This window comes from Pleurodeles waltl, chromosome 3_1 (genome assembly GCF_031143425.1).
Source record: "Pleurodeles waltl isolate 20211129_DDA chromosome 3_1, aPleWal1.hap1.20221129, whole genome shotgun sequence".
In the NCBI taxonomy this organism is placed as follows: domain Eukaryota; kingdom Metazoa; phylum Chordata; class Amphibia; order Caudata; family Salamandridae; genus Pleurodeles; species Pleurodeles waltl.
In genome coordinates this window covers 179,293,949-179,316,847 of record NC_090440.1, presented here as the reverse complement: position 1 = coordinate 179,316,847, position 22,899 = coordinate 179,293,949, and positions in this window count along the sequence as shown.

The following is a 22,899-nucleotide window of genomic DNA, read 5'->3' as shown; positions in this document are numbered from 1 at the left end:
ATACTCATAAATAATATGAGGTGGCCTGATGCCAAGGGGCTCAATGGTATAGTGAATGGAGTAATGAGTCCTTGGGGGCGAGAATTCATGTGATCGTGATTTTTTTTTTATCGGACTTGTCTAGTCAAGGTTTGCCATATATACGACGGTTAATAATTTCCATTCTGCTATTTATGCAGGTCATTGACATTTGGATGGCAAGCCACTGGGAGACCGCTGTCAGTTCCGGGGCGGGAACCACCACCACGCACAGTCTGGCAGAAACAAACCAAATAAAAGAAAACACTCACCAGAGGCTCACACAACACGCTGAAGCAGACATGGAGAGAGAGTTGCAAATCATGCCATTGCTGCTCCTTGCCATATACCTCCACGACCGTGACTGCCGACGAAGACGACGACGGTAAGTACCGCAACCTACTAAACAAGGGAAGAAAGGGCACAGTTACATACCCACCCACTCCACCCACCCCACAAAGCACCCACAACCCCACAACCCCTCACAACATCACAACATCACAAGCCAAACACACCTGAGCAAGAGGTACTTACGCGACACAATCCCAAGACAACCTGCCCAAAGTACCCACATGTGCACAACACCCCCCCAACAATGAAATGGGGAACCACAAATCCAGAATGTGCCAACACCAACACTGGGCACACAAACTTTATTAAAGCTCCAGGAGCAACAGATTGTCCACATTAGGCCAATGTCCAGTCCATAGCATAAAGGCAGATGGGCCCAAATCCCGAACTTGACTCCCACATGTGCAAATGGTACTCCACTATAAAGGGGCATCAATGGGGCAGCCAGGCACCTCAGGGAACAAGGGGAGGGGGTGGAGCGGTGGGGGCTTACATCTGGGAGGGGGGCTTGGGCTTACGTTTGGGAGGTGGAGGGGGTTTGGGTTTAGCCTTGGAAGGTGGGGGAGCGGGCTCGGGCTGGGACTTGGGGGGCGGCAGATGATCCAGGGCCAGCACGGGGCCTCTTGCTCACAGGGGAAGGTGCATCGGAATGGGAAGGGCGGCCAGGGGCGGACTTGGACGTGGAAGTAGTGGACAGGGCAAGGAGGTGTGCACGTTTAGGGACGAGACGGGGTGGGCCAGTGGGTTCAAAAAGGTCTACACGGAATAGGAAAAGTTTATTAGGGGCAGTCAGGGTGGACCTGGAGGAAGGTGTGGGATTGGAGGTAGAGGGAGTGGTTGTAACAGGTGTAGGTGTGCGTGACGTGGATACAGGTGATTGTACAGTATGCTGAGGATTGGTGGATGTGTGTTGGGTGGGTGTCTGGGAATGTCTGAGTGTAGTGGGAGGAGGGGGGTGGACACAGTGGGACAGGACAGGCTGCCAGTGTAAATGGATGTTGTCTGTGTGTCTGCAACTTTGGTGAGTGTGCTGCAAGTGTTACTCAGAGTTGTTGTGGTGAGTGCAGGTGTGACGTCTGGAGTGCATAACTGGATGTCTGATGTTGTGGTGACTGCAAGAATGGGGTCAGAAACAGTGAATGAAGGTGCACTGCCTGTAAGTGTGCATGTAGAGGTGACAGACAGGGAGGCGGAAGAGGATGTTGTTGTATGTGCCTTTGTATGTTGGCTGTGTGTATGCCTGTGGTGGGAAGTGTTGTGCTTGTGTTTTTCTGTGTGCTTCTTGTGTGTTGAAGTGTGTGCATGGCTGTCTGAACGTGTGCTTGGGATGGGTGAAGGGAGTGGGGTGCTGGAAGAGGTAGAGGTGGTTGGAGGGGGGATGGAAAGACCAGGGACACTGGCTGCCATCAAAGAGGAGGCCAGAACCTGAAAAGATCTCTGTAGGCCAGACACAGCACTGTGAATGCCTTCCAGGTATGCATTGGACTGCTGCATCTGGGATGCTAGCCCTTGGATGGCATTCACTATGGTTGTCTGCCCTACAGAGATGGTCTTCAGGAGGGCAATAGCCTCCTCAGTGAGGGCAGCAGGGCTGACCGGGACAGGCGATGAGGTGCCTGGGGCGAAGGAGATGCCCACCCTTCTGGGTGAGTGGGCACGGGCAACTGGGTGGGGTGCAACTGGGAGGGCGGTTATGGTTTGGGGGTGGCGGAAGCTGTCAAAGAATGGGTGTGCCCACTACGGTCCACCACCACCAGGGAGCTGCCATCGGAGGAGGTATCAGAGTCACTACCTCCAGTGGTAGTTGCCTCCCCGTGGTACTCCCCTCGCCCTCCAACCCACTGGTCCCCTTGGCGTCGCTCGACTCTGCCTCTTTGAAACCGTGGGCCGCTGCATCCCCACTCGCCGGTGCCACTGCTCCCTCGCCAGATGATGCTGATGTACACAGACAACACCAGAGTACATGGGTGGGGAGACAAAACAGGAAATAAATCTGTAAATACCTGAATGGATGTACATATCTGGTTCACCCATACTCTCACCCAGTAAATACACCAACATGCAGCACCTACAGCTATACTCATGGCAATGCCCCTCACTAGTGGCCACAACCCTGGTATACAGCCATCTCCAACATTACAGAAGGACCTGAAGAGCTGCAGACCTGCCCCTTATCATCTAACTGCCCATGGGGGCCATAATGCTAAATTACATCAGTTAGAGTCCCTGCCACTAGACAGCATACAAACTACAGCACCCTCAGACATCCATCAAGGAGCCATTATTTGGTCTTGGTACTCACCCCCTTGTGTCTGCTGTGCAGCCTTCAAGCGCCCATCCAAGTCTGGATATGCTACCGCCAGAATGCGGCCCATTAGGGGGGGTCAGGGCCCAACGGGCACCTCTTCCTCATTGGGAGGACTTCCCCAGCTTGGCCTTGCAGGTCTTCCTCACCCAGCACCGCAGGTCTTCCCACCGCTTCCTGCAGTGGGTGCTCCACTAGTTGTACACCCCCAGGGTCCGCACCTCCCTGGCGATGGCTTGCCAGAGTCCCCTCTTCTGATGGGTGCTGACCTGTAGGAGACACACAGGAAATAAACACTGAGGTCAGAAAAAAGTACATGTGATACCGCTGGCCATACGCCCCTTATGGGACAGACACTGAAAACAGCATTACAGCACCTCACTCACGCAGAATGTCATGCATTAAACGGCTGTGCAGTTACAAATCATGAACACATGTTTACAGGCATCCACCACCAATACACACATCCATGCACCCCATCCGCCTACACGCCTGCACCTCTGGTCGACCATATAACTTGGCATACAGGGGTAGGACCCCGTCCACCAGCTTCTCCAGCTCCTCCGTGGTGAATGCCAGGGCCCTTGCCCCTGTGACTTGTGCCATTTCCAGGACCAGTGTCAGGGTACAACAGCACACTAAGTGGAGTACTTGCATGTACGGAGTCCAGGAGTCAAGTGAAGCTGGGGTGACGAAACAGCGTATGCTCCGCGGCGGTGTGCACCGTCACCCCCGGCAGCGATCATGATAGGCCCAAATTCCCCATTGACAACCATGTTAACCAATGAATGGGTGACCGACGGTGAACACTGCCTTACGCCATTACGACAACCGCTAGTGGTATGAGGTCACTTCCACTGCTACATATCTGGATGACAGAAGGCTGACATTTTGCAAACTACTACACAGTTATTAATTGGTCATTGGCCCCATGCAGGCCCTATGGACCCCAGCCCTCAAACACATCACCACAAAAGTCCAGATGTATCAGTTAGGACATGTCACTAAAGGTTAACATCCTATAATGCTTAGGTGTCACCTACTTGAATGACAGCAGTGTTCTATACACAACATGTTATGCAAATGAATTAGTGTCCCTCACATGTGTTCTCCACTCCTCCTAGGTACAGACCCATGTGGTGAGGGAGGGCCCCATCTGTGTACAGACCACTTGGTGATTTGGTGACCATGGTGGAACGTCACATCATTATCAATTACAGATTGACTTGTGCTACTATTCATGAACTTTGTGCATTACTGGCTCCAGCACTGAGACCGGCTAATCGGAATCAGCGTGCCATCCCCACTGAAGTGCAAGTGCTCTCTGTACTCTATTTCCTGGCCACAGGCTCATTTCAGGTGACTGTGGGCATGGGTGCAGGGTTTTCACATCCAATGTTTTGCCTCATCCTGTCCAGATTCCTGGATGCATTTGTACAACACCTGCAGTCATACGTGAGGTTTCCCCAAAGTGCTGAACTACCTGCCATCAAGTCAGACTTTTATGCCTTTGCCAACATTCCCCATGTGATAGGTGCCTTCGATGGCACCCACATAACTCTCATCCCACCAAGGGTAAGTGAGCAGGTGTACAGAAACAGGAAGAACTTTCACTACATGAACATTCAATTGGTGTGTACTGTGGACCAGTACATCTCACATGTGAATGCCATGTTCCCTGGATCAATCCATGATTCATTTGTGCTGAGGAACAGCAGTGTGCCACACATGATGGAACAACTACAAGGGGACAGATGATGGATCATAGGTGAGTGTGGCTGACACCTTTTCTGTACATTGCTGACAGCCAGGCTGTCTGCAACTGAGGCTAGTTAGTTACAGTCATGTTTTGCCCACTTTTGCAGGTGATTCTGGCTACTCCAACATGCATTGGCTCCTGACACCAGTGAGGAATCCTAGAACAGATGCTGAGAGTAATTACAATGAGGCCCATGGATGTACTCGGAGGGTGAGTGAGCACACTATAGGTCTCCTGAAGGCTAGATTCAGTTGCCTCCATATCTCTGGGGGTTCCCTGTGCTATGACCCTGAGAAGGTATGTAGAATAGTGGTGGCCTGCTCCATGCTGCACAATGTGCCTGTGAGGAAATCTATCCCCCTCTTGGAGGAGGAGGGTGCTGTATATCCAGACCATCTTCCTCTGAGAGGGGATAAGAGTGATGGTGATGATGAAGAGGGGGAAGATGTACACTCCAGGAACCAACTGATCCAACTATACTTCCAGTGATTAAGAGGTACAGTTCGCTGATGTTGTCTGTACTGCATACTGTCGGTCTGACTTAATCGCTATGGGGGTGTTGGGTCTGTAGCAATTTACACTGTAACATGATTTTCAAGTGCCATGTGACATGATAAACAACTTGTTAGACATTTGTTTACTCCACACCATGTTGTGCGTGGGGTGCGATTCCTGCAGTAAAGGTCTGATTATTGGATTTAAATGGCAAATGCATTCACACTTCGATTCGATTTAACATAATGACAGGGGACATTGACACTGGTGTACATGTGCTTTAATAGGTGTCAGGGATGCCATGGTGCTCTTTACAGTGATGGGAGTGGGCTGATGGTGGATGTCCATACTGTCTACATGGTCTCAGCGATTGGTGGCAGTGGTAATATATTCATCTGTATTTTACAAGCTGCTGAGTTGCTATTGGCCGGTGAAGATGGTGGTTCAGTGGCACCACTTGGGAGACAGATCGTGACAAAGTCACTTCTTTGACGGTGCCTTGGTCTTGGCAGGGGTACCAGTACCATATCTGGGACCTGAGGGACAGTTTGAGTGCCTGGTGTTGGGCTGTACGGGTAGGGGTGCTGGTCTCCTGTGTTTCCTTAGAGAGCGGCACCAGTCCAGTTGCTGCTGCTGATGTTGATGGCTGGTCTGTATCGTGGTCTGTTGTGGGGGCTTCCTTGTTTGTGGGGGTCTCATGCTGGGTTGGGAAGTGGTGCAGCAGCGCACCTGCAATAGTGGCCATGGTGGCACTGAGCTATTTCCACTGCTCCATGGCCTCTTGTTGGTGTGCTATCTGCAGCCTTTGATCCTGCTCCAGGGTGGCCACAATCTGGCCCATCCTGTCCTGGGTATGGTGGTATGCTCTCAGGACCTCTGAGATCACCTGCTGGGCTGCAGCATCCATCCTTTGGCCTCCCCCCTGGGCCACTGATACCCTCCCACTGCACCTAGCCCCCTGTGCCTGTGTCCCCTACACAGGTCTGGCGGTACCACTTGTACTGGGGCCATCGTCATCCTGCCTGTTGGTAGGTGGTGAATGTGGCCTCTGTCCTTGTGTTCCACCAGTCTGTAGCCTGGATACACTGGTTTGGGGTCGTTTGGCCAGAGCTGATGTTGGTGGCTGGGTGGTAGGGGTGTCAGTGGTGTCCTGGGTGGGGCTGCTGGATGGTGACAGTCCAGGACTGTGTGATGGGCCAGGGTATTCCTCACTGTCTATACTTCCCTCACAGGTGTCCTGGGTGGTGCCTCTGTCTCCATGTGGGGCACTAGCACTCCTTGTCCTTTCCGTCAGGGTGGCATGGGTGTTGGTGCCTGTGGGGGGGGGGGAATGGATATGTATGTTACATTTACAGAATCGGATGGGGTGAACAGGGCACGACTATCTTATGCAGGTTTTCCTATGTTGGGCCATGCAGTGTCCTTTTGTGAGCTTGCCATTGCATTTTTAATGGGATGTGGAGGTGCATTGTGGGTGGTGTACTGCCATTGTGATTCCTTGCTGGGGTAGGTGGCTGTGCACAGGGGGAGGGATGTGGGCCTGTTAATGGGTTTGTGGGCATGCAGGGTGATTGGATGTAGATTGTGGCCTGGGTGGGGTAGTGGTCCTGGTGGTAGTTGGAGGGGTGAGATGGTGCATGCATTACAGGTGTGGTGGATATGGGGTAATTGTAGATGACTTACCCAAGTCCATTCCTCCAGTGAGTCCAGTGAGGCCCTCAGGTTGCAGGATGGCCAGTACCTTTTCCTCCCAGTCAGTGTGGTCGGGGGTGTTGGTGGAGGTCCTCCCCCAGTCTTCTGGACCGCAATGTCGTGCCTCGATGCCATGGACCTCACCTTCCCGCGCAGGTCGTTCCATCTCTTGCGGATGTCGTCCCTTGTGCGTGGATGGTTTCCCACTGCGTTGACCTTGTTGACTCTTGTCTGCCATAAATCCATCTTCCTGGCGAATGGTGTGTGCTGGACCTGTGCCCTGAATATTTGTGGCTCGACCTTGAGGATCTCGTCCACCATTGTTCTTAGCTCCCTTTCTGTGAAGCGTGGGTGCTTAGGGGGTACTATGGTGTGTGTTGTGGGTGGTGTGTTGTGTGGATATTGGTGAGGGTGCTGTTGTGTGGTTGGGTGTGTGAGCTGTGTGTTGCTGCATTCAGCGTCTGCTTGTAGTGTTGTCAGTCTGGCTTCTCCTTTTGGCGGTGCAAAGGATTGTGGGGTGTGTCTGTGCATGTTTTATAGTGTTGTGGATGTGTGTCAGGTGTGTGGGATTCAAACTTGCCAATGTGTGCATTTCTTGCTGTTGGGTCTCATTGCTGGCCGTGGTAGTCTGTACTGCCATTGGTCGTTCGGCATCCACTGACCGCCACGGTGATTTGGGCATCATTATTTGGAGGGCAGAGGATTTGTGTGCTCGGCCGTGACGGGGTGGGATGTACCCCTTTTTAGAGCACATTCTGTGCATAGAGCCACGGCCTCTAAAGCTTTTTCTACTGGTTATTGTTTAGGGGACGTTATGGCTGCAGCAGATTGGTCTTCTGATTCCACATTTAAGCTGTTTTAGCACAAACCAATTAGAGATGTTGCATCAATGGTGGTGGCTCAACAATCGAAACCGAGATCCTCAGTTAGCAAATCATCCATCAGGGATGTCAAAGTGAAGACACTCCCAATATTTCTGCTGCTGTTAGTCTAGATCCTGACTAGACCAAGAAAAATCTCACGCGACTCACACCACTTCAGGTACATTTCTGGTTGTTACCAGTGAAGCGAGAAAAAAGAAGCCACAGGCCCTCATTACAACCCTGGCGGTCGGTGTTAAAGCGGCGGTAATACCGCCAACAGGCCGGCGGTAAAAAAAATGGAATCACGACCATGGCAGAAAACGCCAACATAGGCAGCCACTTTAACACTCCGCCCGCCACAGCAGTAGAAACAAACACCGCGGTGGTAACTGCCAACAGACAGGCGGAAGACAAGGTTCCGCCCACTGTATTACAACATGCCTATCCGCCACCTTTTCCGGGGCAGTACCAACACCATCAAAAGCATGGCGGAAACCGTACTTGGAACAGAAACCACTCACCTTTCGACACTTTACGAACAACCAGGACTCCATGGAGCCCGAGTTACAGGTCCTGCCGATGCTGGTCTACCTCCTCTTGTATCAGGAACAGCAAAGACACCGGCGACGACCACGGTGAGTACTGCACCACTACACAGGTGAGGGGGGAGGTAAAAGAGAGTGACACACACACATGCAACACCCCCACCCCCACCCTCACCCACAACACCATACACACAAATACATGCAGCACCATTACATATACACCCCGTCACCCCCTGGAAGAACGCAAGGACAAAAGGAAATGATTGTAACAAGTGTAATCATTGAAATACCAAATTCAAATATCAGTATATACAAATATGTACACCAACTACACAAGTCCGGATATGAATGAAATCATTGTCTGTGGATCAGTGTCCCAAAATGCATGGGCAAAGCCCACACAAGATACCTGACTCCAAATGGAGAGAGCACTTCAGGGGCATCAGATGGAAAATAAACTGGCACCTCAGGGGGAGGGAGGGGGGGGCACCTCAGCCGGGTGAACGGACGGCGCCACTGCTCCATGAGGGGGCTCCATGCCCACTGATTGGTCCTGGGGAGTGCAAAGCCAGAGTCTCACAAGTCTCACCAGTGAGTGGTTTGCCCACTGCTTTATCGTGGGGAGTGCAAAGCCACCGTCTCACAAGGCTCTCCAGTGGGTGGTTTGCCCACTGCTTTATCCTGGGGAGTGCAAAGCCACAGGCTCTCAAGTGGATGTCAGTCTCCACTGGTTCTGGAGGGGGCATTGTGCCCAGAGTGCTTCATCCTGCCAAGGACTGAGGTAGTAGATGTGAATCGACACTGGTTCGGGAGGGGACTTTGTGCTGAGAGTGCTTCATCCTGCCAAGGACTGAGGTAGTGGATGTGAATCTCCACTGGTTCTGGAGGGGGCTTTGTGCCCCGAGTGCTTCACATGCAGTGTGGCAGGACCCATTCCCTCACCTAGGTGTGTGTGCCACGAGATTGCCTGGGAACAGGTAGTATGATACTCCATGGAGGCAGAGACACACTCCACCCTGCTACGACTTCGCCTGCCACCTGCAGGTACAAACAGTGCTGGATGTTGTGCCTCATGTATGCTGTGCAGGGTCCAGGACTTCTCCTGCAGCCTTGGACGGCTGGCCACTGGGGATGATTGCCATGTCAACTGTGGTGGCACTGTCTGAGCACGTCGCAGGGCTGGTGGCGGTGGTGGCGGCGGTGTCTGTGGCGGAGGTGCTGGCGGTGGTGCATGTTTCTGCACCTGTGGAGGGACACAGCAGGACGTCTCCTGCAGCCTCGGACAGCTGCCCACTGTGGATGATGCTGGGGACTGTTGCTGAGGCAGCAGACGTGCAGGTGGCGGTGTCCACCGCCATACAGGTTGATGTCCTGGTTGACTCTGGTCCCTCAACCGGAGCCTCCGTGCCATGTCCTGCCCTGCTCTTTGCCTTGTGTCCCTTCCCTACTTTTGATGTCGCTGCTGGTCCCTTGCCACTTGGCATGGAGGAGCCCTTGCTTGGTGGTAGGTGTGGCTTCTCCCTCCGGCATGTGGGCACCTTCTTCACCTTGGCAGGTGGCGGAATGGCCTGCTCCTTGGCCTCGCTAGGTGGCACACTGGCGGCCCAGATGGGTGCTGCCCGTGATGTGACCGGACTTGCTGAGACCACTGTGCTGGATGATTTGGTGGCTAAGGTGCTGGGCTGGGGCCTGGACAGCCTGGCCCTAGGGGAAGGACGGGGGGAGGTGTAGGGAAGAGGTCAATGTTAGACAGGAAGAGTTTCTTAGACACACTGAGACAGAAAGATGGAAGGGGTTTGGGAGTGGAGGAAGAGGTAGTGGTTGTAGGAGGTGTACGTCTGCTGAATTTGGGTGAAGGTGCATGGGCCCAAAGCTGTTGTGAGGTGGATGGCTGTTGGGTGGGTGTGTGCCTGCGTTTGTGTACTTTGGGAGGGGGGCTCACAGACATACTGGGAGAGGACAATGGGGATGTGTTCATGGTAGTGGGGGTGGTGATTGCAAGTGAGTGGTGGGTGGTGATGGGCGTACTGGTGATGGAGGTAGTGGATGAAGATGTAGTGCATGCCAGTATGAGTGGAGACGAGACAGGGAGGGAGGAGGAGGACGTGGAGGAGGGGGACACAGTGGAGGCAGTGGATGTTGGTGTGTTGCATGGGGATGGTGCTTGTGTCAGTGCCTGTGGGATGTGTGGTGCTTATGTTTGCCATGTCCACTCTTGTGTGTTGATGAGTGTGCATGTTGGTCTGATGGTGTGCTTGGGATCGGCTGAGGTACAGGGGATTGGGTCTGGGTAGAGGAAGTTGGAGGGAGGAGGCTGGACACAGGGTCAATGGCTGCCATCAGTGCTGAGGCCAGAGCCTGAAATGCTCTCTGTTGGGCTGCCACGCCAGAATGAATGCCCTCCAGATATGCATTTGTTTGCTGCAAATGCCTCTCAACACCCTGGATTGCATTCAAAATGGTTGATTGCCCAACAGTGAGGGATCTCAGGAGGTCAATAGCCTCCTCACTGAGGGATGCAGGGCTGACTGGGGCAGGGCCTGAGGTGCCTGGGGCAAAGGAGATGCCCACCCTCCTGGGTGAGCGGGCACGGGAAACTCGATGAGGGGCTGCTGGGAGGGCGATGCTGGTAGGGGGGGTGGCGGCTGTACCTGTTGATGTGGTGGGCACAGAGTTGCCCACCACCCCAAGGGAGCTCCCATCAGAGGAGGAGTCGCTGACGTTGATGTCTCCTCCTGTCCCCGTGGTGGAGCTCCCCTCGCCCTGTCCCACTGGTGTCTTCGGACTCCGTTTCTTCACCCTCCAGGGCCATGTGGGATGCAGCTCCCTCCTGCTCCGGTGCCATTGCTCCTCCGCCAAATGATGCTAATGCACACAAGGACAGGGTGACAAAACAAAAAGAGGGGGAAAGACACAAGAGACACATGGTCAATGCCTGCAACACCACTACCATTGGCGGACACAACACACAGGGAGCAGCCCTATACACTAAGTCATGCACTAACAGGGCAGGGGAAAAGCACATGCCCATGGGGGACTCTGTTGAGAACCATTTCATGCACAGCTGGAACCCATAGGAGCCTGAATAGGTGTAGAGGGCAAATACCACCTTTGGGGTTGGACTGGGAATGAGGCTGCAAATCAATGGATCTACCTTTGCCCATCTGCCCTGGCCTAGGGGAACCCACAGCCCACCTCCCCCACCCAGACACCTCGTCAAGCATGCAGAGTCAGCTGAATGAGAGTGTACTCACCCCCTTGTGGCTGCTGTGATGCCCTCAAGAGCCCATCCAACTCAGGATATGCCACTGCCAGGATCCAGTACATCAGGGGGGTCGTGGTGCGACGGGCACCCCTTCCACGTTGGGAGGCGATCCCCAGCTGGGCCTCCGACGTCTTCTTGGTCCAGCGGCGCAGGTCCTCCCATCTTTTCCAGCAGTGGGTGCTCTGTCTATGATAGACCCCCAGGGTCCACACTTCCTTGGCGATGGCATGCCACATCCCCTTCTTCTGGTGGGCGCTGACCGAGAGGAAAAGTGAAGTAAGAATGGATGTTACATTTCTTCTCACACATTGGCCACAAACCTCCCACCCTGGCCCAGAATTACATACACACACCATCCTCACATGCTGGCCTGTCACCCCCCCCGTCTCTTCCATCCACGACACTCCATACAATCATGGGCCATCCACCATGCACACAGTTTACTCACCTGTTCGTCTGGAGGACCGTACAGTTGCGTGTACTGGGGGAGGACCCCATCCACCAGTTTCTCCAACTCCTCCGCAGTGAAGGCAGGGGCCACTTACCCAGACACTGTAACCATTGTCGCTTCCAGACGCAGGTCACAGCAGCACTTGCAGTGTAGGTCCTCTCCTGTTGAAGGTCAGGTATCAAGTGAGGGAACAGATAGAAAATGGCCATCACGTCCGCGGCGGTGCGTACCGTCACCGCCGGCGTACATCGTCATTGGCTCCTGGAACCCATAGGGCCCAATGAAAACCAATGCCGAATTGTGCAGCGGTCTTTGACCGCCTACCGCGACGCTGCACAACGCCAGTGCAATTACCTCATTTACCCTTGTCCCACCTTACAGGTCAGGCAGCTGCCATTGCAGAGGGCCACATGGCAGGCCAACTAACTGCGTCACAGCTATTTAGGTCAGGAACACGGGCAGACATAGGCACATAGAGAAAATTTTACGATTTTGCTAAACAGCCTTGTGAAACCTATGTGGTGTATGACCCTCTGCTCATTGTTCTCCTCCATAGGGCACGTCCGCTGGGGCAGGTGATGAGATGGAGGCATCCTCCGGTGTACAGACCCCTGGTTGACCTGTCGACAATGGAAGACAGACACATCATTATCACTTACAGACTTTATCGTGCACCAATCCACGAACTGTGTGCACAGTTGGAGCCAGACCTGATGTCAGCTATCCGCCATCCCACAGGAATCCCCCCTCTAGTGCAGGTCCTGTCAGTGCTCCATTTCCTGGCAGGTGGGTCTTTTCAAACAACAGTAGCCATGGCATCAGGGATGTCACAGCCAATGTTCTCTAATGTGTTGTCCAGAGTGTTATCTGCCCTGATGAAACACATGCGCAGCTACATAATTTTCCCTCAGGTGGAGGATCTGCCCACAGTTAAAGGTGACTTTTATGCCCTGGGACATATCCCCAACATAATTGGTGCCATTGATGGGACACATGTGGCATTTGTGTCCCCCCGCAGGAATAAACAGGTGTAAAGAAACCGGAAAAGCTACTATTCAATGAATGTGCAGATGGTGTGTTTGGCAGACCAGCACATCTCCCAGGTGAATGCCAAGTATCCTGGCTCAGTGCATGACGCTTACATTTGAGGAATAGCAGCATCCCTTATGTGATGAGGCAACTCCAGAGGCATCGAGTGTGGCTAATAGGTGAGCCTAAGGTCCCCACACAGTTTCATTTGCTGTCTGGGTATGGGAGATTCCCTAATGTTTTAGGATGTCTAACAGTTGGCCCTCGATATTTGCAGGTGACTTTGGTTACCCCAACCTGTCATGGCTACTGACCCCAGTGAGGAATCCCAGGACAAGGGCAGAGGAATGCTACAATGAGGCACATGGGTGAACTAGGAGGATAATAGAGCGCACCTTTGGCCTCCTGAAGGCCATATTCCGGTGCCTCCATCTGACAGGTGGATCCTTATACTACTCACCGAAGAAGGTGTGCCAGATCATTGTGGCATGCTGTATGTTGCACAACCTGGCTTTGCGACGCCAGGTGCCTTTTCTGCAGGAGGATGGGCCTGTTGGTGGTCTTGTGGCAGCTGTGGAGCCTGTGGACAGTGAAGAAGAGGAGGCAGAAGAAGAAGATGTAGACAACTGTAACAACATCATTATGCAATACTTCCAGTGAGATACAGGTAGAAGGATGGAACTGCGTCCCACATCTCATACTATTGTAGGACCTAGCATAAATCTGCCTTTTTACCTCTGTGTATGGACCCTGACTTGTCACTTTGGCTTTCCATTTCACAGATGTGGGTCTCACTTTGTGCCCTCTGCTATGTTTACTGCTGGCCTACAACTGTGTAACATTGGTATGTGAACAAGTACATTGACATTGCTAGATTTCAGAGAGGTTGCAATTACACATTTGTGAAAGCATAGGCTGACTCCAGATTGTTTTGTGATTCAAGGGTGTTTATTTCTGTGCTAATAAGTGGAGGGGGGTGTGAAATGGGCTGGGTGATGGTGGAGAAATGTCCATGGTAGAGTCCAGTCTCTTAGTCTCACAGGTGCATTGTCCAATGGGGCATAGGAAGGGGAGCAATGGCAGTTTAAGGTGCACAGGGTGACAAAGTGGGACAGAAGGGTGACATTCAGGAGGTTCTTATTTCCTGGTGGGGGTCTTGGCAATGTTCTCTGTCTTGTTCCTGGATCTCAGGGACTGTTTGCGTGGTGGTTCTCCTTCTGCAGGGGGTGGGGTGCTGATGGCCTGTTGGTCCTGTGGCGGTGCCTCCTGTCCACTAGCGCCGGCAGGGGTGGAGGGTTGTTCATCATCCAGGCTAGTGTCAGGGGCCTGTTTGTGTGCCGCTGTGTCCCTCATGGTGTTGACAAGGTCTGCCAGCAACCCTGCAATGGTGACCAGGGTGTTGTTAATGGACCTCAAGTCCTCCCTGATCCCAAGGTAGTGTTCCCCCTGCAGCTGCTGAGTCTCCTGAAACTTGGCCAGTACCGTGCCCATGGTCTGGGAATGGTGGTATGCTCCCATGATGTTGGAGAGTGCCTCGTGGAGTGTCGGTTCCCTGGGCCTGTCCTCCCCCTGTCGCACAGCAGTCCTCCCAGCTTCCCTGTTATCCTGTGCCTCTGTCTCCTGAACCGTGTGCCCACTGCCACTGACCCCAGGTCCCTGATTTTCTTGGGTTGGTGGGTTTGCCTGGGTTCCCTGTAGTGGAGTACGCACTGCTGATTGACGTGTCCTGGGGACAGAGGGATGGGCCTGCTAGGTGGGTGCTGTGCTGGTGTTTCCTGAGGGGGGAGGTTCTGTGGTGGTTTGTGACAGTGGCAGGGGAACCGACTGTCCAGAGGTCCCTGATGAGCCGGGCTGGCCATCTTGATCCAGGCGTGCAGAGCTGCTGTCATCACTGTGGGCCTCTTCTGTGGGGGGACTGGATATGTCTGGCACCTCCTGTCCGGTGACGTTGGTTATGGGTCCTGTTGGGGTGTAAATGCATAGTTTTAGTATCTCAGTGTGCCATCTTCTGCATTGGGTGAGGTACCCTCTACTCCTGTGCTTGCATAATTGTGTTTGCCCTTTTGTGATAGTTGGTTTGGGGTCTTTGTGGGTATCTGTACTGGACATGCTTTGGTGATGGTGGTCCATGCATAGGTGTTGCATGCAGGGCCTTGGTATTGGGATGTGTGGGTTGTGATAGTGGGACATATGTGAGGTGTTGGAGTGATGGGGGTGAGGTTGGGGGTATGTGATGGCATGCAGGTGGGGTGGGGGGATACGGTAATAAAGATATGGCTTACCAGAGTGCAGTCCTCCTGCTACTCCTGGGAGGCCCTCAGGATGCAGTATTGCCAAGACTTGATCCTCCCATGTTGTTAGTTGTGGGGGAGGAGGTGGGGGTCCACCGCCAGTCCTCTGTACAGCAATCTGGTGCCTGGATACCACTGAACGCACCTTCCCCCATAGGTTGTTCCACCTCTTCCTGATGTCATCCCGTGTTCTTCGATGCTGTCCCACTGCGTTGACCCTGTTGATGATTCTCCGCCATAGCTCCATCTTCCTAGCAATGGAGGTGTGCTGCACCTGTGATCTGAAAAGCTGTGGCTCTACCCGGATGATTTTCTCCACCATGACCCTGAGCTCCTCCTCTGAAAGCCTGGGGTGTCTTTGAGGTGCCATGATGTTGTGTGGGTGATGTGTGAAGTGCTGTTTATTGTGATGTGTGATGTGTTCTGTTGATGTGTGTTGTTTGAGGTGCATGGATGTTGTATGAGTGATGGTGTTGTGTGCCTCTGGATGCTGGTGTTGTGTTTGCTATTCTCTCTCTCACAGCTTTTTCAAAAAATGTCATTGTAAGGGTTTGTGGGTAATGTGGGTGTGTGTTTTATAGTGGTGTGAGTGTGTGGGTGTGGTGTGTGTATGTGAATCAGGTGTGTGTATTTTGAATTGTCCAATGTGGTTCTGTTTTGTAAATGTGTGTGTATTTTGAGTGCGGCGTTGTGTACCGCCAATGGATTACCGCGGTTGTAAGACCGCCACGTTGATCCGTGGGTTGTGATAGTGTGGGTGTATTCTTGTTGGCTTGACGGTAGAGGTTTTAGTATCGCCAGTTTATCACTGACCTTTGGTGTGGCGGACTTGTGTGGGTGTCTGTATTGTGGCGGATTCCGAGATGTGGGTCGTAATACCTGTAACGGAATTCCGCCGCCGCAACAGTATGTTGGCGGTCTTCAGCACGGCGGAAAGCGGGATTTACCGCCAGGGTTGTAATGAGGGCCATAAGGTTCTTATCCAGGAAACATTTACCGAATGGAAAATAATAACATGAACTTCATAATTATATACTTCATATACAGGCCACGAACCCAATATCTGATAAAGTAATAAGAAAAGATATACTTACACCTTTCGTAGATACATAACACACCAATATCATGATGGGATAATCCTCGCCTCCATGTCCTTATTAGAACTGAAAATTCTAATAGCGTAAGCTAGAAACATTTTTATTCTATGTCAGGACTGGAGGCTCTGATTATGTTTGTTCAAAGTTGTGCCACCACCACTGAAACCATGTCCACAATTGGTTTATAGTAAAACTGACTTGAAAGTTAATTCAGAAGACCAGTCTGCTGCTGTTTTTAAAATATCCTCTAACCTTGAGTCCAATGCGAAAGACTTTGAAGCCATAGCACCTCGGGCCACATGAGCTCCAAACACAGAAACATCAATTCCGGCTTTGGCCAATAACCAACGCATCCATCTATCCAATGTGGTAGCTAAGAAAGGCTTAAATGTTTTCTGCAGAGCGATGAGTACTTGTCCTCCAGGGTACCTAAATTCACTAGTGACAGCTTTGTAAGCTTTTAGGCAATGTACCACACATAATTTAGCATTAGCAGGAGACAGAGGGTACGCTTTTGTCCTAGTGTTAGATTTAGTCCACCTAGAAATGGAAAAGGAAACTTCATCAGGGGAGAAAACCCTGCCAGAGAGATCAAGGCCACGGACGTCAGATACCCTCTTACAAGATATCAAGCAAAGCAACATAGTCAGCTTGGTAGATAGTTCCACGTGGGAGAGATATTCTCTGGCTATTTTTCTAGAAATTATAACATGACATTAACATCCCAAAGGGAAGAATATCTGGATTGAGGGGACTTACACAAATGTATGCCTCTAGTGAGTTTGCACACAACTAGGTGTTCTCCCACTGTTTTCCCTGCATGGGAAGATGCCTCGCTGAGATGGTGGACCTTTAATTGTTAATGGACCTATAAGCCAGGCCTAAAGACGCCAAAGAAGAAAAGAAGTTGATCACCAAACTGACATCTGCCCTAAAGGTATCTGAGTTTCATTCCTCACATCAATAAACCCATCAACGCCATGCCGAAGCATAAAGCTTGTGGGTGCCAGACGCCCATGCCAGGTTGATGTAGAAGGAAGCCTGAGAAGAAATGCCTAGCATTTGCCATCTACTCCGGAAACCCTCCAGGCTACCAAGCGGAGTTGTCCCGAAAGGATCAACAGATGAGGATGCCCCACTGGATCCAGTAACAGATTGTGCAAAATTGGGATCAAGATCGGGATGTCGCACAACAACTCTAGAGCCAGTGGGAACCCAGGTTGAGCTCTCCAGAGTGGAGTCTCTAAAACAATCTCCGCTTTCTGACCACGCACTTGAGACAGGACTCTCAGGATTATACTGAATGTGGGAACGCATACCCCTGATGGAGGGACCAATCCTGCAGGAAGGCATCCATTGCAGTCACCTCCGGCCTCCAACTGAAGCATAGCGGTATCTGCTGGTTCAGCCGCGATGCGAAAAGTTCCACAGAGCAAAGACCCCACTTGTGACTGAGATTGGAGAAGATCTTCAGATGGAGTCGCCAATCGCTGAAATCCCTGAGAAAGTGTGAGTGCCAATCAACACTGAATTCCTCTCCCCGGGCAGGCATTTCGCTATGACTGAGATCCGGTGATGAAGGCAGAAATGGCAAACGTCCTTTGCAATCTCCAGTAACAACTGAGATCTTGTACCGCCCAACTTGATGACATATCGAACTGCTGACATGTTGTCTATTCTCAGCAGTATGCAACAATCTGTCCGATAGGCAGAAAGACTCTTGATCGCGAAAGAACCAACCAGGAGCTCCAGGCAGTTTATGTGGAGATGAAGTTCTGTCTCTGACCAACATCCCCCCCATGGTCACTCACCTACATAGGGCTCCCCCCATCTTCTGGTAGCCGACTCCAGAACGACATCTGGGGAACTGCTGAATATCGCTTTGGTGTTCCAGGCTTCCATGTGGTAGGGCCACCATGTCATCTCCATCTTGGCCTCTTCAGAAAGATTCATTTGATCAGAGTAGGATACGCCCCTCTGCAAATGCAGGATCGTGAGCCTCTGGAAAAATGGCTTGGATGGAAGAAACTAAGAGGCCCACAATCCGTGCCAAAGACCTCAATGAGATTGTCTGTTTTAGATTCCGTATCTTTTGGGCCTGAAGGATCAACTGGGAGCGAACCAAACCTATCTGGAACCCGAATAATACCATAGATTGTGAAGGTATCAGGCATGATTTCGGGTGGTTGATGAGAAATCCCAGGCCTTCGAGGAGTTGAATTGTCCAGAGCAAGTGAAGAGTCACGGATTGTGGGTTCTGGGCCAATAGAATCAGGATGTAAAGGTAAATGATCAACCTCACCCCTCTACTACGGGTCTCATTAACTTGGTGAAGCACCAAGGGGCTGACAAGATACCAAAGGGAAGGACCTTGAACTCGAAACAGGAACCGAGCCAAGTGAATTGGAGAAATCAACTATGAGGAGGGTAGATAGGGATTGTCAAGTAAACGTCTTTCAGGTCCAAGCAGACCATCCAATCGACTTTATAGAAGGCTGGCTCAGTTTATGGTGTACACCTATGGTGTGGCACCATATACTGAGTCCAGGCAACCCTTAGAGATAGTGAGTAGGTGTCCAGATAGTAGACGCTCTCTAGTGGTTGCTGAGGTGAGCAGCTAAAGCTTATCCAGAAGGAATGAAAGCACTTACAATGCCACAGTAGTAAGACAGTAACTCACTCACAAGAAAGAACCACACAAGTGTTGCAAAAATAAAGGATACTTTATTACAGCACTACTACTAAACTGGCATTGGTATATGTCCGGTTGGAGATATTACACATAATATACACACACAGAATAACCATCATAAATAGCATAAAAATACACAGGACCAAACCACATACTAAAAAAGTGGAGTGTGAAATAGTGACTCCAGCCTAGGTGTGGTGGTTATCTAGGGGCTGGGGGCAGTTAGGAACACCAGAGGTAAGTACAGTAAGTGACCCCAGCAACCAGGAGTAAGGTAGTTACCTACCCAGTTGTCCCATAGACCGAGTCAGAGAGTAGTGGCTTGAGTTTGTGGAATTCAGGACCCTTCCCAGTGGACCCTGAAGAAACCAACAATCAAGAACATGGGTGGAGAGTGCCCAACAAAAGGATGCCCAGAAGACAGCAATACCTACACCAGGTACCCGGATGCAGAGGGAAGAAGGAAGGGGCTCTCTCTGAAGACTGGATGCCTTGGATTGTCCAGCTGCTATTACGACCCGTGGACCAGGCCGGTGGAACCCAGGGATAGATTCTGGACGTGGAGAACCTGAAAAGGAAGGGGACAGAGTCCAGCATTATTGGAGGTGCCCAGGTGGTCAAGGTGGCAATGCTCACCCTCCTGAAGATGAAGTTCCTGCAAGTCGGTGGAAGAGGAAGTCCAGCTGCGGAGACCAGGAGATGCAGAAGATCCCAGGAGTCACCTAGGAGCTGTCCCTCGACGGTCGCCGGATTGCAGGAGGGCCAGTGATCAGCCAGGTCACCAACAAGCACTAGGAGAAGGTTGTTTTTGCTAACTTGGCAACTGCTGACCCAGGATCCCTGGGTCCTCAAGTCTATCCAGGGCTACAAACTGGAGTTTTATCATTCCCCTTCTCAAATGTGTCCTCTAGAGCTACATTTTTCCCTACAAGATCAAGAGGTCATCTCAAAGGGAATTCAGTTGCTTTTGCAGAAAGAGACCCTTGGCCTTTCTTCCCCTCATCTCAGAGGCTTCATCAGCACCATTTTCTTGGTCAACAACACGGAGCCTCCCAGGACTCTATTTACTCAAGTTACTCTGTTGTATATTTTCCAAAAGCGTTGTTATTCTCCACAAGATTGTGAGTGTTGGCAGCTGACTGATATGGCCGATAACTACGTCCGCGTAGGAGAAATATCGCTGGGGCCCTAGTGTAAGTTACAGCCTGACAATCGGCCAGTAGATCACCCAGCCCTGTGAAAAAGAGCATTGCAAATTACTTTTTTCAAGGACAACTGGGCTTTGTCTATGGAGCTGAACTTTTCTGCGAATTTAGCTAGATCCTTCATAAAGGGACTACAGAAGAGGACTCTCTGCACCACTGACCCCTCTTTGGAGGATGGCAAATCATTTAGTTGCAGGTCAATTCGCATCAAGATGGAGCGATGGTGCTCGGTGGAAATAGCCACAATGCCGTTTCCCAGTTGTCAGACTGCACGCTGTTCCCACTCAACAAGGAGGTCTGGGTCTACGGGAGTTCGTTTCCTTGGCCTGAAAGGCCAACTCTAAAATTTTTGTAAGGGGTCCGGAGATGTCCAGGAGCTTGTCCTGGCATGAACGACAGGCACAATCAAGGCCTCTCTTTGGGTCTTTTTCCCATTTTTTCAGGAATGTCATCATTCTCTCTGTCTCTGTGACCTTCCCTTCTAAATCAGGCTTGGAGCATTCGGCTCATAACGTGGCGTGCACCTCCTTTTCAAAGCTTTGCCTGATGCATTCTTGGATATACTCTGCAACCTCCTGTGAAGGGGTCCAACTAGAGGACTGAGTATGCACGATCTCTCCAGGGCTGAATGTCAGCACTTTAGGGGTCTTGGGTTGGGTCTTTGAGGGGAGTTTGGAACGCTTCCTTTTACTGGGTTCAGGGTTATTGTCTTGTTCACTATCACTGTGATTTGCGGACGAGGAGTCTGAGTCAGTTGGCCCGGAAGGGTACACGGTCTTCCCACTCCTGGGATTGGGGAACACTATAGCCATGGTCATCGCTTACTATCTATGACAGCTTTTCGAAGGCCTCCATGTGAGGCCACCTTTTTGCTTTAACTTTCCCTTTAGGAGGCTTGCCCAGAGGGGCTTGTGGATCCTCTGAAGGAGTGAAAGAAGGAAGTCAATCTTTTTTGCCGGGCGAAACTCTTAAAGTGCTGGGTGAGGGGGCCCAAAGCCTTGGCCAGAGCTTCATTGACCGACATTTGGACACTATTATCCACAGCACCTATCAAGTTTTCTTTCAAAGAGAATTGAATGTCTCATCATACTCAAAGGCTTTATATTGGGCCATGGTGCTCTAAATTTGGAGTAAATAAGGCAGCGAGGTGCCACAAAGCACTCTAGGCAAAGCCTGTGCAATTTTTTACTACCTTGGGCACTCCTCCAACTCGCCACCTGGCACACATAAAACAAAGAAGGGGCAAGGACTGTGACGTTGGGGGAGAGACTGGCGTATGGCCAACAACAATAACAAGAGACTTACTTTTGCAGGATGGGCCGATGGGATTAGGAGGAATGGAAGACAAATCCCACTGGTTGGAGGGGAACTATTTGGATGTGGAACACCAGGAGGGTGTGAGGCAGCGGAAAGGAGATGCAGAGGAGGAAATCAGGACGAGGCCCTTGGAAGGACCCTGCTCAAGCTTACGGGGGGGGCGCGATCTAGTGATCGACAAGAAGGAGAGAGAGCTTGCAGAAAACCACGGCTGAGATGCAGCAGGCGGGGACCCCGATGAGAAAGAGGAAAGGTGGTTCAAGGAGTGGTGGACGCTGCCTGGCAACGTGCCAGTGCCCCCCACAACTCAGGGAAGAGTTGTGGTTGATGTGGTGAGTGGGGTGGGGTGGGGTCAGCTGCAAGCAGTCTATAAAGGTGCAGTGTGGGATGGGAGGATGCTACTAAACATGCGACCCAAAGAGTTCTTGCCTGCTGTTGTGGCCTTGTTTCTTGTTTGCCCTTTATAGCCACCTTTCAATGTTTTCTCTCTCCTTTCTCACAAAACATATACCTTTTCACTAAGATTTCACTTTTGGCACTGTTGCATCCACTGGTCCAACACCCTGTAACCATAGACAGGGGTGATATGGTGGTGACTTTCCAACTCATAGGAACCTCTACTTACAGCAGTGTCTCTCTTCTGTTGAGGATGCTGGTAGTGGCTGTCTTCTGAGATCTAAAACGGGGAAAAAGAGACGAAGAATTGATAACTGACGATGGAAACCCTAATGTCAGCACAGGAATAAGATTAGGGGTGTGCGTGGAGCTCCGCTCTGCTGGCAGAGCTAACAGAGCTTTTGGAACTCCGCGCTCCACTTGTTGTGTGGAGTTATCCAAAAACTCTGCTAGCCCCACCAGTGGAGCGGAGCTCAGTCAGTGCATCCTGCAGAACAGTTATGGGCTGCATAGTGCAAGCGCAGACAGTGTGCGCTATGCAACCTAAAACTGGGCAGAGGCCAGAGGGAGGCAGCAGCTGCGGAAGAGGAGGAGCGGAAGACCCCCTGGAAGACCCAAATAAGTCCTTGTCTGTTTCTTTTGTTGTTGTTGTTTGTGCACAAAGAAGGACTGAAACTGCAGTTTCGCTGCCAACAGCCCAGGCTTGAATTAATGTGTCTTCTCCCAGCGCCAAGTCTCAAACCCCCACATTCAGGGCCTCAATGCTTCCCTTGTGGAGAACTGTGACACACTGCAGGACTATGTCCCCAGAAAGAAAAACCAATAGAGGATTGGATGGCTAAGTCCTCTTACAACTCTACCACAGGACCAAACCCACCTGAGTCAATGAAAGTCAATGGGAGCCCGAGCATGCTGTGCTAGACACTGGGTGCCATTAGAGCATTATAAGACCCCAAGACATCCTGGGTGGGATCTCATTACCTATGGGACAAATGACTATACTTTGGCCCTCACTTTGACTTTGGTGGTCTTTTTCAAAGACCGCCAAAGCAGCGGGCGCCAGAAGACCGCCAGAGCTGGTGGTCTTCCGCCCACCATATTACAAGTACTTCTGGATTTTTACCACAT